This window comes from Rhinoderma darwinii, chromosome 3 (genome assembly GCF_050947455.1).
Source record: "Rhinoderma darwinii isolate aRhiDar2 chromosome 3, aRhiDar2.hap1, whole genome shotgun sequence".
Taxonomy (NCBI): Eukaryota; Metazoa; Chordata; class Amphibia; order Anura; family Rhinodermatidae; genus Rhinoderma; species Rhinoderma darwinii.
Window position 1 is genome coordinate 404645061 of NC_134689.1, and position 12602 is coordinate 404657662.

Consider the following 12602-nt stretch of genomic DNA (forward strand, 5'->3'; position numbering starts at 1 on the left):
TGTCCACTGTCAAAGACATGAACAGTCTAGAATTTTTAGGCTAGGTTAATTTTACCAGTGAGAGATAGATTATATAAAAAAAAAACTGAAAATCACATTGTCAAAATTAGATATATTTATTTGCATTGTGCACAGAGAAATAAGTATTTGATCCTTTGGCAAACAAGACTTAATACTTGGTGGCAAAACCCTTGTTGGCAAACACAGCAGTCAGACGTTTTTTGTAGTTGATGATGAGGTTTGCACACATGTTAGATGGAATTTTGGCCCACTCCTCTTTGCAGATCATCTGTAAATCATTAAGATTTTGAGGCTGCCGCTTGGCAACTCGGATCTTCAGATTTTAATCCATTACGGCGTAATGTGTTACCAATGGTTTTCTTGGTAACTGTGGTCCCAGCTGCCTTGAGATCATTAACAAGTTCCCCCCGTGTAGTTTTCGACTGAGCTCTCACCTTCCTCAGGATCAAGGATACCCCACGAGGTGAGATTTTGCATGGAGCCCCAGATCGATGTCGATTGACAGTCATTTTGTATGTCTTCCATTTTCTTACTATTGCACCAACAGTTGTCTCCTTCTCACCCAGCATCTTACTTATGGTTTTGTAGCCCATTCCAACCTTGTGCAGGTCTATGATCTTGTCCCTGACATCCTTAGAAAGCTCTTTGGTCTTGCCCATGTTGTAGAGGTTAGAGTCAGACTGATTAATTGAGTCTGTGGACAGGAGTCTTTTATACAGGTGACCATGTAAGAGCTGTCTATAATGCAGGCACCAAGTTGAATTGGAGCGTGTAACTGGTCTGGAGGAGGCTGAACTCTTAATGGTTGGTAGGGCATCAAATACTTATTTCTCTGTGCACAATGCAAATAAATATATATAATTTTGACAATGTGATTTTCAGTTTTGTTTTTAATATAATCTATCTCTCACTGGTAAAATTAACCTAGCCTGAAAATTCTAGACTGTTCATGTCTTTGACAGTGGGCAAACTTACAAAATCAGCAAGGGATCAAATACTTATTTCCTTCACTGTATGTACTAATATAATTATGCAATTAATTATAGTTATTTATAATTATTATTATTATTAAATTGAAAAAACTGTAGCTATAATACAAATTAATCATATTTAACAATAGAGAACGATTATAAGATAATGCAAAAATAAATAAAAAATAAATATAGAATATAGAATTATAAATCTTTAAATAATAACATAATGATAATAATAATAATAAATAGAAATATATAATAATAGAAATACAATAAGTAAATATTAATAATAAATTATAATTCTGAAACAAATATATAATACAAATATTAATGCTTAAAAGTAAATAATCCAAATTTATAATAATAATAATAATAATAATAATAATAATAATAATAATAATAGTAATAGTAACATTATTCAGTGGGACACCTTTTAGATTATATAAGTTGCATGTAAATGTAGAATAAGGGTATTGCTTCATCATTATTATATTATTTCTTGGTGGAGCTTTTCAATTGGTTGACCGCTTATATTTCATTTTTTTAGAGACACGCATGTCAAAGATGCCAATGATAAATGGTACAATGATAAAGAAGATGAATGGAATATCGATCGTGGCTTTACCAACCTTAATATGCAGGAAGAAAATAATGAGGAAGGTGTGTATAACATGACGTCATCACGTAATAATATTAGTGTGATTTAAAGGGTGCAATACATTATATGTTCAGTTGAGATATTTTCCTAGTATATACTTGTCAACAGTCCCATTTTACCACCAACTAGACCACTTCCCCACCAACTAGACCACTAAATGAGAAGGGTTTGTGTGAATTGGCATTAAAATCAGGCTTCCTGGCTAATTTGGTGTTTTTTCTGGGCTTACAAATGTACTGTGATTTGGCTTGCTAGGTATAATAATACTGTCCTAAAGTAGTTTTGTAGCTTTTGTCTTTCTTCGTACCTCACTGTTCCTTTCTTCAATTTTTCAGGTTCTTCTGTGGGAAGTCAGTCCAGTATAGAGAAATTCAAGCCTAGACTGGAAAGAGTGGACACAACACTTCAGGTACTTATATATATTGTAATAGTTTGGACTTTTACAGACGCAGCAATACCAGTTGGTTTATATTTGTCTAACATTACTTTAAGGAAAAAAATTGAAATTTTAATACTTTTTTTTTCTTGTACATTAAAAAAAACTTTTACTTAAAATATTTATATTTTTTGTACATTAAAAAAATGGCATCTTAGGGTTTAAACGGGAAAAATCAAAAATATCTTTGATTTTGCCCCTTGCAGTTAGATGTCGGCTGTATTATACAGCTAACACCCGCGGAGTATGGAGCGTTCTCAGCCCATGGTCCTGCTCCATACTTTCCCCTGACAGCTGCCACGTACATGTACATGGCATGTCGTTAAGGGGTTTAATGGACATTAAATATATCATGTCAATAAAAGCCATGCTTGAAAACATCGACACCTACTGTTGTGATTGAAGCAAACAGCACCAACCTTTTTGTTTAGCTACTCTTAGCCACCATAACCATTTTTTTTTGTAATGACAGTTTGTTATCAAATATGACAGGTGAAGTGAATAACATTAAAGGGGATGTATGACCGGTGCGGGTTCGACTCCCGGACCCCGCACCGATCTGCTTCTACGGCTGCCTTCGGGCACCAGACGTACATACCGGTGCCCGCAAGCAGCTGATCGGTGCAGGGTTCTGGTGTCGGACCCGCACCGATGATATACTGGTGACCTATCTGGTGGATAGGTCATCAGTTGTCTGGTAGCGGAAAGCCCCTTTAACGATCTGGTACCAATGGCGCCTGACAAGGGTTGGGATATATTAGGAAGCAAGTGAACAGTCAGTTCTTGGAGTTAATGTGATGGAAGCAGGAAAAAGGGGCAAATATAAGGATCTCAGCAACCTTAACAAGGGCTCAATTGTGATGGCCCAAAACATATCTAAAACAGCCAGTCTTGTGGGGTGTCCCTGGAATACCGTGTTTAGGACCTTCCAAAAATGGCCCAAAAAAGGACAACCGCTAAATCGGCTACAGGGTCATGGGTTCCCAAGGTCTTACTTATGCGGAGCGAAACCTAGCCCGTCAGGTCCTATCCGGAAAAGCTACTGGAGCACAAATTGCTGGAAAAGGTGATGCTGACTATTTTACAAAGGTTTTAGAACACACTGTGCATTGCAACTTGCTGCGTTTGGGGCAGCATAGCTGCAGTCCGGTCAAATTGCCCATGCTGACCCCTGTCCACTGCTGAAAGCACCTAGAATGCGAGCATCAGTACTAAACCATGGAGCAATGGAAGAAGGTGGCCTTGTCTGATGAATCACGCTTTCTTTTACATCATGTGGACGGCCGGGTGCGTGTGTGTCGCTTACCTCGGGAAGAATTGGCACCCTAATGCCCCATGGGAAAAAGATAAGCCGTCTGAGGCAGTGTGATGCTCTGAGAAATGCTTTGCTGGAAAAAATTTGGATCCTGACATTCATACGGATGGTACTTTTGCACGTACCACCTACTATACCTAAACATGGTTGCAGACTGAGTACACCCCTTCATGGCAGCAACATTTCTTAATGGCAGTGGCCTCTTTCTTCAGAATAATGCACCCTACCACACTGAAAAAAATTGTTTAGGCATGGTTTAAGGAACATCAAAGCGTTCAAACTCCCCAGATCTCAATCTGATCGATCATCTTTGGGATGTGCTGGAAAAAAGTCTGATCCATGGAGGCCGCACCTCACAACTTACAGGACTTTAACCCCTTCCCGCCGGATCATGTACAGTAACGTCATTAAAACTGGTGTCTTACCGGATTTTCACGTTACTGTATGCGATGGAGATGAAGCTGGCTCAGGAGCTGAGCCAGCGACATCACCGCCGGGTGACAGCTGTATGTTACAGCTGGCACCCTGAGGTATCGGCCAGGACCGGACCTAGCCTCCGATCCAACCGATTAACCCCTCACATGCTGCGTTCAATAGAGATCGCAGCATGTGAGGAGTTTATAGCCACCGGCACCCCAGCAACGGGATCGCTGGGTTGCCAGTGGCTGCAAAGGTGATCGGAGGGCTAATGCTTACCTCCCGGTCTGCCAGTAACGGAATCCTCCTATGCCCCGTCGTCGGCGGGGCCCAGGAGGCTTCTGGTACCATCGGCAAGATGGCGCCGTCTCAGCTTCCGGCTCAGAAGCTGAGCCGGCGTCATCAGCAGTGGGTGTCCTCTGTATGTTACAGCGGACACCCCGATCTATTGCCAGGAACCGGAACTAGCTCCGATTCCTGGCATTAACCCCTTCGATGCAGCGATCCATTGTGATCGCTGCATCCTAGAGGTTTGTAGAAAATCGGCAGCCTTGCCATGCGATGGCAAGGCTGGCGACTGTTACTATGGCAGCAGGAGCCCTAACAATGGACTCCTGTCTGCCATTACGTAAGCTGATTAGGCCCCACCTAGAGGCGGAGCCTAATCGGCTTGCTGTCAGTGAACAACTGACAGTTCCAATACATTGCACTACATAGGTAGTGCAATGTATTAGAACATCAAACAAACAGTTGGACACTCAAGTCCTCTTTTGGGACTAAAGAAAAGAGTAATAAAAAAGTGTAAAAAAAGTAAAAATAAAAGTTGTAAAACATACAATAAACGTTTCAAGTGATAAAATAAAACACAATCGCCCTTTTTCACTTATCAAGTCATTTATTATAGAAAAAAATAATAAAGGCACACATATTTGGTATCACAGCGACCGTAACGACCTGAACTATAAAAATATTATGTTATTTATCCAGCGCAGTGAACGCCGTAAAAAAAAAAACCTCAAAAACACTGCCATAATTACTGTTTTTTGGTCACTGTCTTCCAAAAATGTAAATAAAAAGTGATCAAAAAGTCGCATGTATCCAAAAATAGTACCTATAAAATCTATACCTCGTCTCGCAAAAAACAAGCCCTCACACAGCTCCATAGACCAAAAAATGTAAAAGTTATGGCTCTCACAACTTGGCGACAGAAAAAATACATTCTCTTTCCAAAAGTAATGTTATTGTGCAAAAAGTTATAAAAAAGTTCTATAAATTAGGTATCGCCGGAATCGTACTGACCCGCAGAATAAAGGTAACATGTAGTTTATAACGCATGGTGAACGCTGTATAAAAATAAAACAACTAAAAAACTATGGCAGAATTGCTGTTTTTTTGTCACCTTGCCTCCAAAAAAAAGGATAACAAGTGATCAAAAAGTCACATGTACCCCAATATGGTACCAATAAAAGCTACAGCTCGTCCCGGAAAAAAAAGAGCCCTCACACCACTACGTCTATGAAAAAATAAAATAAGTTAAGGCTCCAATAATTCAGGAAAGAAAAATATCCAGTTGTGAAGGCCCGTGGGGAATATTTCTTCTGTTTTAAAAGGCGATGTATCAAGGCACTAAAATTAGGGAACCAGGAAGGGGAGGGCGCCCGTATTATACCAGGACAACACTTTCCCGGCAAAATTCCCCAAACTGCAAAGGTGCGGAGTGTGGACCAAAATGGGGCTAAGGAAGGACATTTATCAGTACGACACCGGCCCGTGCAGAAAGGATCGTTCACAGTGTAACACACATCTATGGATCATTTTATTATTTTTTTTACCTTATTATTATACCATCTGACTATGCCCCTGATATACTCTGCCCAGCTCAGATATGCCCCACATTATAAACGGAAACAACAGTGATACTCCAAACAAAACTATTACCAAGCAAATTCCACGCTCCAAAACCCAAATGGCGCTCCCACCCATCTGAGCCCTACAGTGTGCCCAAACAGCAGTTCACTTCCACATATATGGCATCACCATACCCGGGAGAACCCTTTTAACAATTTTTGGGTGTGTGTCTCCAGTGGCACAAGCTGGGCACGACATATTTGACACTGAATTGGCATATCTAGGGAAAATTTTTAATTTGTACCCTCCGCAGCGCAATCATTTATGGAAAATACACGTGGAGTGAAAATACTCACTACACCTCTTAATAAATGCCTTGAGGGGTGCAGTTTCCAAAATGGGGTCACTTCTCAGGGGTTTCTTTTATTATTTCATATCAAAGCCTCTGCAATTGTGAACCAATACTTTATATGTCGCCAAATTAGGCCTCAATTTTACATGGTACTCTTTCACTCCTGAGCCCTGTCGAATGTCCAGGCAAAAGATTAGGGCCACATGTAGGGTGATTCTAAAACAGGGAAACACCGCATAATAATTAGGGAGCTGTCTTGTTATGGTGGCACAAGCTGGGCACCACATATTGGCGTATCTAAGGAAAAATTCCCATTTTCATTCTCCCACATCGTGTGCACACGAATTTCTGCAAAACACCTGTGGGGTTAACATGCTCACTACACCCCTAGGTGAATACCTTGAGGGTGTTGTTTCCAAAATGGGGTCACTTCTGGGGGGGATCCACTATTTTGGTCCCACAGGGACTTTGAAAATGCAACATAGCGACCAGAAACCAAATGCAGCAAAATCTGTACACCAAAAGCAAATGGCGCTCCTTCCCTTCTGAGCCCTGCCGTGTGCCCAAACAGCAGTTTATGACCACGTGTGGAGTATTGCCGTACTCCAGAGAAGTTGCTTTACAAATGTTGGGGTTCTTTTTTTCCTTTATTTGTTGAGGAAATTAAAAATTTGGAGCTAAAGCTATGTCTTATTGAAGAAAAAGGATTTTTTTTATTTTCACTGCCCTATTCTAATAAAATCTATGAAACACCTGTGGGGGCAAAATGCTCACTACACCCCTAGATGGATTCCTCAAGGGGTGTAGTTTTCTCAATGGAGTCACTTTTTTGGCGTTTTCACTGTTTTGTCCCCTCAGGGGCTTTGCAAATGTGACCTGGCCTGCGCAAACCATTCCTGCTAAATTTGAGCTTCAAAAGCCAAATAGCGCTCTTTCCCTTCTAAGCTCCGCCGTGTGTCCAAACATCCGTTTATAACCACATGTGGGGTATTGTTTTACTCGGGAGAAATTGCTTTACAAATGTTGTGGTGCTTTTTCTCCTTTAGTCCTCGTGGAAATTAGAAAAAATTTGCTAAACCTACATTTTCTTTGACAGAATGACGATTTTCATTTTCACGGCCTACTTCTAATAATTTCTTCAAAAAATCTGCGGGGTCAAAATGCTCACTATACCCCTAGATAATTTCCTCAAGGGGTGTAGTTTCCAAAATGGGGTCACTTTTGGTGGATTTCTACTGTTTTGGCACCGAAAGAGCCCTTGAAACCTGACATGGTGCCTAAAATATTTTCGAAAAAAAAGGAGGCCCAAAATCCACTAGGTGCTCCTTTGCTTCTGAGGCCGGTGCTTCAGTCCATTACCACACTAGGGCCGCATATGGGATATTTCTGAAAACTGCAGAATCTGGGCAATAAATATTAAGTTGCGTTTCTCTGGTAAAAACTTCTGTGTTACAAAAAAAATAGATTAAAAATTAATTTCTGCAACAAAAAAAAAATTCAATTTGAAAATTTCACCTCTACGTTGCTTTAATTTCTGTGAAACGTTTAAAGGGTTAAGAAACTTTCTAAATGCTGTTTTGAATACTTTCAGGGGTGAAGATTTTAAAATGGGGTGACTTTTTGGCGGTTTCTAATATATAAGGCCCTAAAAGCCGCTTCACAACTGAACTGGCCCCTGTAAAAATAGCTTTTTGAAATTTTCTTGAAAATTAGAGAAATTGCTGCTAAAGTTCTAAGCCTTGTGACGTCATAGAAAAATAAAAGGACGTTCAAAAAACGATGCCAATCTAAAGTAGACATATGGGGGATGTTAATTAGCAACAATTTTGTGTGGTATAACTGCCTGTCTTACAAGCAGATACATATACATTTAGAAAAATGCTAATTTTTGCAATTTTTCACAAAATTTTGGTGTTTTTCACTGGTAAATATTGAATTTATCGACTACATTTTTCCACTATCATAAAGTACAATGTGTCGCGAGAAAACAATCTCAGAATCGCTTTGATAGGTAAAAGCATTCCGGAGTTATTACCACATAAAGTGAAATATGTCAGATTTGAAAAAATGGGTCTGGTCCTGAAGGCCAAAATGAGCTTGGTCCTGAAGGGGTTAAGGATCTGCTACTAAAATTCTGATACCTGATACCACAGAATACCTTCAAACGTCTTGTGTAGTTCATGCAGGTCAGAGCTGTAAAACAGGTGGATTTAATGTTAGTGATGGTTAGTGTAGATATAATCTACATAAAAAGTTAAGTCGCTTATTATACTCCAGAGCTGCATTTACAATTCTGCAGGCTTCAGAGTTGTATTTCCATAGCATTTTCTGTTTCAGTGTCTGCACATAAGTGTCACTGATAATTTGAATTATGTGAAGCGTTGTCTTTAAACCATGCATTATACAGTCATCTAATGCAGGAATAACTAAGGGCCTATTCACATCTGCATTACAGTCTCCGTTAGGGAAGATCCAGCTCATAATACCAGAAATAGTAGCACAGCATGCCGCACCATTGTTTCCGGTACAGCCATGGACACCCTGACGGAAGTCCAACAGAACCCATTAAAGTCAATTGGCTCCATTGTGCGGTAATGGTGACCGTCATACAAGGGAATCAGCACTTCTGGTATTTTCCTTGTTCTGCTCCTCTAACGGGGCTGAACAACGAAAACACTAACGCAGGAGAGAACAGGCTTTCCACAAGCTTTCTAACTATTTCTAATAACAAGCAGAATTGTGATTGAAGCTCTGGAGTATAATACAGGCTGTAACTCAAGATCAGTACATGATAAATAATATCATGTATTTACAAAGATAAAAATACCCCTTAAATTCTGGTGCTGACTATTGAGTACAGTCTAAGGCCTTTTGCTTGGACGCCACTGAGAGGTCAGAAAGTCTTACGAGTAGTTGGGTGTATAAATCTATAAAATAAATTGTTATTGTGGTTCTAGTTTGTGCCACTCTGAATGCAGAAATGTTTTTCTGGATTTCATGTTGTATTCTCTGTTCTAACAAATGTTGTATGTTTTTCTGTTGCTTCTTTTTTCTTATATAGGTTAAAATCCAGAGACCCAAAATCTCTTATGCATGATACATCAACAATACTAAAAGGAAAGTGAGCAGAGAATACTTGGAGAGAAGGGGTCCACGAAACCAAAAAGAGATGTAGACATACCAGCCTGGTCTAATGGGCCTAGACATGAAATTTACAGCTAGGCAACATCTGCCTTATAAGTTGGTCAAGCTCAACTCAACTGGTTATAGCAGAAGGGAACAGTCTAAAAAATACCACAAAAACAAAGTTTGATGGATTTTGGTGAGGAATTTGGGTTTTGGTGTTCAGACATCTCCCATTGGAATCTTATGTCCAATAGTATTGTCCACTCTATTTCCTACCCATTGACTACCTCATTTAAGGATGTGCAGTCCAACTAGAGCTATCTACATTCGAAAGATTATCTTTTTTCCCAACTCAAATATTCCTGGTGTTCTACTTTATTGTGGTGTCCCCGAAATACAAAGGACTTGATATCATGCACAACATATATAAACCACACAGGCAACATACTATATATTAAGAGAAAATCAAAAGTAATTGATGGCCTTGTGTTCATCCTGCGACTGTCACTTTGTCAATCATTTTGTATACCAAACTTTTTGGAATTTGAACAATGCAAAATTGTATATAATGTTCTAAACATAAATGTGAACTATTAAATTATTATTGTTAATAAAATAAGTTTGTTTTGGTTATTAAATTGACATTGATTTATGAGGTCGAAGAAAACTGATTTACGTCGATTTAGAAATTAGTCAATATGTAGATTTAGAGCCCAGTTAATAGTTAGCACATTCAATAGAAAGAATCCAAAAATATTATGTGATTATTTTAAATGTGTAAAATGATAATAATCAGTAAAAAGAAACGTACATCATTTTTTTGGGCTGATAATAAAATAACATATTGCATGAGAATGACCGAGATGTATCTCATCAATGCTATCTTTTCACTTTTTACTAGACAACAACAGTGCTAACTTTATATTATGCGTGTTCCTTGAGTATTTATTAGAACATCCTAATTCAAGGACATCTGTAACATATAGGCAGTTCACGAGGGTCAAATAAGGTCCCTTGAGAGAGTGGACCCATTCTAAGAGGTGTTAAGAATTAGCATAGGTATGTTGTGCCTTCAGGTGCTACAATTTTGCAAACAAATTAGAGAAAGTACTCAAGTCATGAATATGAGATGGGGCACCATGACCTCCAGTTGAGGATGGTTAAGAATGGGGTGGTGTCAAGCTACACTGAAAGGGGCCTAATATTTGCTATGGGGGCCCTTATGATCCACCATTGTTCTAATCCTAAAAAAATACTCATCGAAGTTGAGATGACTCATGCAAAGTATAGCTCATTCTCACCACATCCGCAAGGTACTCTAACGCACTCTAACCTCCCGACATACACGTTAAACGTGTTCATAGACCTCCATTGACAGACGGAGGTCAAAACTGTACTTGTGGCCTTTGTCTGGCTGGTATATGTCAGTATACACCACAAAAGTACTAGACCACGATTTTCCATCTCGCAGAGTCCAGGAAAAGAACGTATACATTTAACAGATATGTTTTTTTTGTAACATGATATCCTACGATTGACAGATACTACTGTATGGCATTCGTCACAGGAATTCGTTAATTGGGTATGTCTTGAGCATTTCATGGCGTATCCGTTAAACAGATGCAATTATAGTCTATGGGTGACGGAAACATTAAACGGATGACCAACAGTGGTGATTTATAAAGCATTCCCACCAAAAAATATTACTGTTTGAGCTGCGTGCCCCATTTTCTGATAAAAGTTACCCAAGTGGGCATGGTTGTTGGTGGAGTTACTTTTAATCCATATTCATGAAATGCAACTTTTTAAGAAAAAAAGTGATATCTGCACATCACAAGCGGGCTGTCAAAAACTGTGAGCCACAAAACTCAACCAAAAGAACCACAATGTAAATGCAACACGTTTAACAAATGGCGTGAACGATTAAACAATAAATTAGTCACAAACTAAAGAAAAAAATAGCCCCAAAAAATTAAAACTGACATAGAATTGATGCGTAGCGATAGTTTTGTTCCTACATAGTAAAAGTAACATTCTGATCGCAGTGTTTTTGCTTTTAAAAACACCCAAAAAAATAAAGAAGCAAAAAATGTACCTAAATTTTGGAAGTGATTTTGGCACACCAGTTCCGTACAAAAATGGGAGACTTTTCTCTATTTTACTCTGGTTTCTCCTCTTTTCTAAAAATTTGGCAAGGATTAGCAGTGGGGGCGAGGCCACCCACAGCCTGACAAATTGACTATACTTTACGCCACAAATGGTCGTAAATTATAGCGGAAATTTATGCCAGCTCATATCTGCACAGAAACCCCAAGATGCGACAAATTTATTAAGAAGTCTGCCCCTCTTCATAAACTTAGCGCATGCTACTCCAGTGGGCATCTGTTTAAGACTGCCGTATGAAACGCCAGTTTTATTAAATTCCCCCGATTGTGTGTGAATAATGGATAAAACCCTGTACATGCCACAGTAGCTTCATGGCAAATCTAATAGCAACCCAGTAAGTCCACCTCCAAGGGTATGACAAGTACTACAGTTTTTTTTTTAAAAACAAAACTTTTTTTAATTTATTATAACCCATGTGAAAAAGAAAATTAAAAAAAAAAAATATATCTTATTTTTCAGCCACCATTTCCTGATATATCACTTCCCCTGAAATTAAATTATATTACCCTTGATGTCATGAATTATTGTTATCAAGCAGGTACCAAAGATCAATGTCATATAAAGCAGCATGATGGCAAAATCCCTCATTCCGAAGCTGCAGACTCTGGGATTACTGCCCATTTGGGACTTAACCCCTTAAGGACGCAGCCTAGTTTGGGCCTTAAGGCTCAGAGCCCATTTTTCAAATCTGACATATTTCACTTTATGTGGTAATAACGTCGGAATGCTTAAACCTATCCAAGCGATTCTGAGATTGTTTTCTCGTGACACTTTGGGCTTCATGTTCGTGGTAAAATTTGGTCGATATATTCAGTGTTTATTGGTGAAAAATTGCAAAATTTAGAGAAAATTTTGAAAAAATTGCATTTTTCAGAATTTAAATGCATCTGCTTGTAAAACAGACGGTTATACCACCCAAAATAGTTACTAGTTCACATTTCCCATATGTCTACTTTAGATTGGCATCGTTTTTTTAACATTCTTTTATTTTTCTTGGACGTTACAAGGCTTAGAACATAAACAGCAATTTCTCATATTTTTAAGAAAATTTCAAAAGCCTTTTTTTTAAGGTACCTCTTGAGTTCTGAAGTGGCTTTGAGGGGCCTATGTATTAGAAACCCCCATAAAACACCCCATTTTAAAAACTAGACCCCTCAAAGTATTCAAAACAGCATTTAGAAAGTTTTTTAACCCTTCAGGCATTTCACAGGAATTAAAGCAATGTGGAGGTGAAATTTGCAAATTTCATTTTTCTTGCTGAATTTCAATATTATTCCATTTTTTTCTGT

At 38.7% G+C, this 12602-nt stretch overlaps 1 long non-coding RNA gene across 2 annotated transcripts in view; it reads right to left on the reverse strand.

Annotated features, from left to right (window-relative positions):
• Window positions 1-12602, reverse strand: part of LOC142748407 (uncharacterized) — a 175633-nt gene that overhangs the window by 69704 nt on the left and 93327 nt on the right. For both annotated transcript variants that reach the window (XR_012882252.1, XR_012882251.1), the window contains exon 2: window positions 1961-2035. This is a non-coding gene — a long non-coding RNA (uncharacterized LOC142748407). The remainder of the gene's footprint in view (window positions 1-1960; window positions 2036-12602) is intronic.